The 5,860-nt window shown below is 41.3% G+C and overlaps 1 long non-coding RNA gene across 1 annotated transcript; it reads right to left on the reverse strand.

The window, feature by feature from the left end:
- On the reverse strand, nucleotides 4,558–5,186 carry LOC110432268. The gene is made up of 2 exons (XR_002449685.1): nucleotides 5,089–5,186; nucleotides 4,558–4,836 (listed from the first exon to the last, which is right to left on the reverse strand). It is a non-coding gene; the product is annotated as an uncharacterized LOC110432268 (long non-coding RNA).

The raw sequence follows: 5,860 nt of genomic DNA on the forward strand, positions 1-5,860 counted from the left end.
AGTTTTGAGTTTTTTCATTTGACGACGTAAAGGTGCTAAAAAAGTATATTAAATTTTAGCACCATAATAATCATATACTTCCGCTTGTCGTATTAGAAAATTAATATCTTTTTTGTATGTTGTCAAATAAATACACATTTTATACCAAATTTGTAGCCCTCAAAGTGTTTCACATGTTTGTAGTTTTGAATTTTTACATTTGACATTGAAGTTGTTAAAATGTCGAGAAAGTTGTATAAAGCCTCAACAACATATTAAGTTGCTAATACTTTATATTATTTTTTTAAACATCGTAATGATATTAAATGTGAAAACTCAAAACTACAAACTTGTAGATCTATTTGAGTACTATAATTTTGATATAAAATGTGTCTTTATTTGACAACATACAAAAAAATATTAATTTTCTAATATGATGAGCAAAAATACGTGATAATTATGATGCTGAACTTTTATATAACTTTTTGAGCACCTTAACTTGATCAAATCAAAAAATTAAAAACTATAAAAATTGTCTCCATCTAATATCGTATTGAAGAGTTATGTTTTTTTGAAAATCCAGTTTTATCACACCACTCTCGATGGTGCAACAAGACAATACTGTCACACCAATGGGAGTGGCGCGACAAATTCCCACGTCGGGAATGTCACTGAATGTTTCGTATCTTACCACGCCAACACATGTAGCGCAACTATATTATTAAGGAGTTATCTTATGCAAAGTATTTTCTAGAAGAATTAATATTAAAATATTTATAAAAAAGAATTAAAATATAAAAATCTTCCCCCACTCGCGGGCCTTGTTAGGCCGTTATTTCACACATTTATTTTGTATAAATATAAGCATTTTCATGAAGTTTAAAAATGCATATGTGAGCATCTAAATTAAATTCCAATTTCACCGTTATGCTTCTACCCTAATTTTTTAAACAAAATTTTGTATGAATAAATCCAGATAAAATTTTATTAACAAGTAGATTTCTCATAAAGAAAGAATATTTTATTTTATTAAGCAAAGACAATGTTCTAAATCTAAGGTAAAATGTTCTATCTTCATAGAAAAATGTGTTATATTTAGGGTAACAACACTTCAAATCTTAGAGACTGTGAATAATTTAAAATAAAATTAAGTGGAGTGAACAACTTGCAATAAGATGTTGGAAGTTAGAGAATGACATGATTATTAGTGAGAGAGAATATGAATATTCGGTGAGGGATGATATGAATGTTAAGAAATACTTTTAGTGAGGATTAGTTTTAGATGATATAGATATGTAGAATTTATTAGTATTTTATTTGAATATTTTATAGTAAAAGATATTAGTAATTTATAGTTATTTAAATATTTTTTTGCAATAGAATACATTGGTAATAGTAAAATCTACGGTCATACTAGCGCACGGACGTGCGGCGCGTGAGTGCATCCGGATGCCGGTGCTTTAGGTAACCCTACTTGCCCCAATCGAAAAGAAAGGAACATGTCGGCCCCGCTCGTCGGACGGGAGGTTTGAACCCATCCTGCCCCTGCTCGCCCCGCACGGAAGGAGGAAGCCCTTCCTTCGAACCCGCCCACAACCCCACTTGCCCCCATGTGGGCTAGAAGTAGAAAGGAAACCACGCTTCCTCCGAACCCGCCCCACTCTCCGACGTGCACGGAATCCACCCACCTCCAACCTCGTCGGCCCCCAACATATCCGCCTACTACCAGGTCGCCACCACAGCTCCCTCCCCCCTCCCTGCCTGCATGCTGCAACATAAGGATGAAGACGCTGAAATGTTATAAACATGATATTGCAACAACGTCTGATGAACTACTGCAACAATAGGTTGTAGCAGTTAAAACACCATGAACGTATAAAATGCAACAACAACAAAAGGACAACAGTTCCAACACTGGGATGGTAAAGTTGAAACATCTTGATCATAATGTTGTAACAAACAAGAAAAAATAGCTAAAATATTTGGTTGCATCTACTGAAATACAATGAACATACTACTACTATAACACCCGAACAATTACTGCATAACAGGCAACAAACTACTGCAACATGCAAATTGAAGCAACTCAAACAACATCTTAAAAATAGTACTGTAACAATGACTAAAAACCTATTGCAGCATCTAGAGAGAATCATTGCAACAACGACGTGATCTAAACCCGAGAGTTCGCCACAACCCTAGCCATCACCTAAAAACATATAGCGACAACTAGAGAACACCATTGCAACACGAGCGAGAGTTGAACCCTGATAGCTCGCCAGAACTCTAGCCACCACCACATCCTTTAGATCCAGACCCAAAGGATGAGGAGGAGTAGAGCTTTGGAAAACTGCGTCGTAGCACTCATCTCCAGTGGCATGGAGGTCTCTGATGGGTAAGGAGAGAGGCAGGGAGGGAGATATGGCATGGGTCACCGAAAGCCGCCGTTGTCGCCCTCAACTTCGGCGCCATGGAGGTCGTGGAAAAGGAGAGAAAGCGAGGGAGGGAGGGAGAAGGCGGAGGAGAGAAGCACAGCTCGCCGGTAGCTGCCCACCGCCACGATGTGGAGGCGTGCAGGAGGGAGGAAGGGTGGCGCCCGAGCAGAGGGAGACAGTCAGAACGTGGGGAGGACCAGAGAGCGAGTGGAGCAAAGAAGAAAGAAAAACCGGGGACGAGCGGATAAGGATGAGTGGTAGTCGAGTCACGCTGTGACACACGTCTCGATGCATCGGGCATTAGAGTCTAAGCATCTATAACTCTTACAAAGCTAAACTCCACTAGATGAATTCTATCTTCATGCATGGTGTCCACATCATTCTCCACTAAGGCCAGTCTCAATGCATGTTTCATGAGAGTGTCATGCACATTAAATAGGGTGCCACATAAGCAAAATTGCTGACTTGGCAGGGTCATTAAATGAAGGAGTTTCATCAGATAAGAGAGGAGTTTCATCCCCATGAAACTCATATGGCACGGTTACCTAGTTTATAGTCTTGGTAACAGTGTCATGAAACTATGCATTGAGACTGGCCTAAATGATCCACGAAATATTTTATCTCTTCATATAATATGTCTACGTCATTCTCCACTAAGTCCATGTCATTCCATATTAATTATAAAAAATAATCATGTCATCTATATCATGTGAAATACTTTAAATCTTTAATATATTCACATACAAGTCATGTACATACATTATTTGTTTCATCACCAATTAATTCCTCTATAATGTAACCAAATATTAGTTTTTGTTTTATTAGCTTAGTAATTTTTTACTAGATCTAATACAATAAAATACATGCAAGTCAAATTCATATGTGTACATACATAATAGACTAAATACCGCATAGTAGTGCTATGTATATAATGATTTATTTTTAAAAAAATTCCGCAGAAACACGAGGAAAATTCACCTAGTTATCATAAAATCTATGACCGCGAGAGATTCCACGCTCTCAGTGTACATATGTGATATGGGACTGTGCACTTGCTCACCACGTCGCCTTTATGTTGTGCTAGGAACCAATCAAATCGCTGTGTCATTCGAGAGCTGCCTGATTGCATGCGTTATTATTAGTTAAAACTTAAAAGTATGTGATACTTATACTGATTTGTTATGAGACAAAAATATTATTAGTTAGTCGTAAAATTCTAACAGATAAATTAAATGAACAGAGCCCTAAAAAACTCAGATGCCGCTCACCGCTCAGCCATTGCCTCGTTTCTTTCTTCGTTTTCTCGTATATTCTTTGGTTGTGCTCTCCCTGTGCATGTCGCGCAGAATTTAAATGGTAGGGTTGTAGTTTTTTTTTACCAAGAGAGTACATACATAAGAGTAGAAATGGTAGGGTTGTAGTTCGCTTGAGCTTATTAGTTGAATCTGCTAGCCATTTAGTAGTGTTTCTCTTATAATAAATCAGCAAATAGTATTTTTAATCATGACTTATCAGCTAAACAAATACGACCAGCCCTGCTCATTGACGGAGAAGGAACAGTCCCACCTTATCTATACAAACAAGAAGATAAATGTCAAACTCTTATATATTGTATGCACATGCACTACGGGAAGCAGTGGCTTCCCCTAGTGTCAAATGCACTCGGGGAAGGCTTAGTTGAACTCGGGGAAGCCTTCCCCGAGTGCAACACTCGGGGAAGAGTGCCTGGGGTATCTCTTCACGGGAAAGGCGTCTTCCCCGAGAGCCAAAAATCATGCACTCGGAGAAGGCTTTCCCGAGAGCCGTCCTAGCACTAGGGGAAGAGTTGACACCGTTGGTGGTAGCCGGCGCCGTTTACTTGTTTAAAAAAAAATCTTCCCCGAGAGCCGCGGCCCAGGCACTTGGGGAAGAGACCCTCTTCCCCGAGAGCTGCAGCCCAAACACTAGGGAAAGACAGCCTCTTCCCCAAGAGCCACTTCCCAGGCACTCGGGGAAGGCACCTTCTTCCCCGAGAGCCAAGGCTTGTGCACTCGGGGAAGCCACTTTGAAAATTCTTTTTTTTTTGCTTTTTCATTTAATCAACAAAGCATATATATATATATATATATATATATATATCACAATCCAAAAATCAACAGCAATATATCACAAACCACATTTATATATATCACAAATGACCAAATTTATACAAAATTCAAAATATATTACAAACCACACGTTCAAGAGTACATATTATTCCAAGTTCACAAGTTTAATACATAAAAACAACTCCCAAGGCAGCTCACGGCGACTGTCCAGTGTGCGATCCCGGCGAGGGTTGGGACGCCCCAGCTTGCGATCCCGGCGACGATCTAGGTGTGCATAGCACGCCGTGCGATCCTGGCGACCCTCCGACATGGTTGGACGCCGCCTCCGATGCATGCTACAAAAGAGAGGACATTGGATGTGAGTGACAAATAAAAATGTAAAGAGTGTGAAGAAAAATTGGAAATTTCGGCAGCACCTCCCCTGCACGGGGAGTTTCCAAAACCTGCAAGAGAAACATCGACACGAAGGCCGACAACCACATTTCTGGCATGATGGCCGACACATCAACAAATCCAGCACGAAGGCCATCACTAGGTTTTAGTCTAAGTATGAGCAAAGAAAGTAAAACATCCATACTCATACTCACCGGAGTAGACTCTCGACGATATGGTGGTGGTGGTGGTGCAAGCAGCTGTGCTGGGATCTCCCAACCTTGTTGTTGCCCAAGTTGTTGCACGAACTTGAGCAAACTCTCTTGCTGGGCCTCCAAAGCTTGTATCCTCTAACGCTCGGCCTCCCGCTCGGCTCGCTCAGCCTCTCGCTCAGCCAACTGGGCCTCCTGCTGGGCCCGAAGTGCTAGCAGCTCGGCCTACAACATTTGAACCCAATGTTTCAATAATGCAAAGGTAAGGAACGTAAAATTGAAAAAATGATGAATGAAACTGGAATACTTACCTGTAGTGCCTCCACCGCCTCGGCCGTTGGCTTATGGGCACGCTAGAGCTCGTGCTCGCTACTCGTAGGCGGTTAAGAGGAGGAGTACAACCTGTCTCAAGGATGCCGTCGCCAATGTAGAATCGTCCATGCTTCTTACCTTGCCCAATCCTCATCACTAGCTCAGGATCAAGGCGCTCCTCAGTCCTCGGATCGTAGTCCGACCCATGGACTAACCTCGATGCCTCTGTGTACGAATTGAGATGGGTGTAGACGCTAGAGTTGGTGTACACCTCTGGGCCTGCATCAGGGTTGTACTCGATGTTGGACTTTGCCGGGCCCATGTGGGCCAGAGCATACGCCGTGAGTTGGCTAATTGGCTGGCCACCGTGCGCCGCCTCCTGCAATATAGACAACATGTGGTTTGCAATCATGTAGAATTGAGCGTGGCTAGATTAGACAAGTGGTGGAGACTTACATAAGTC

The sequence above is a fragment of the Sorghum bicolor genome, chromosome 2 (assembly GCF_000003195.3).
Source record: "Sorghum bicolor cultivar BTx623 chromosome 2, Sorghum_bicolor_NCBIv3, whole genome shotgun sequence".
Lineage (NCBI taxonomy): Eukaryota > Viridiplantae > Streptophyta > Magnoliopsida > Poales > Poaceae > Sorghum > Sorghum bicolor.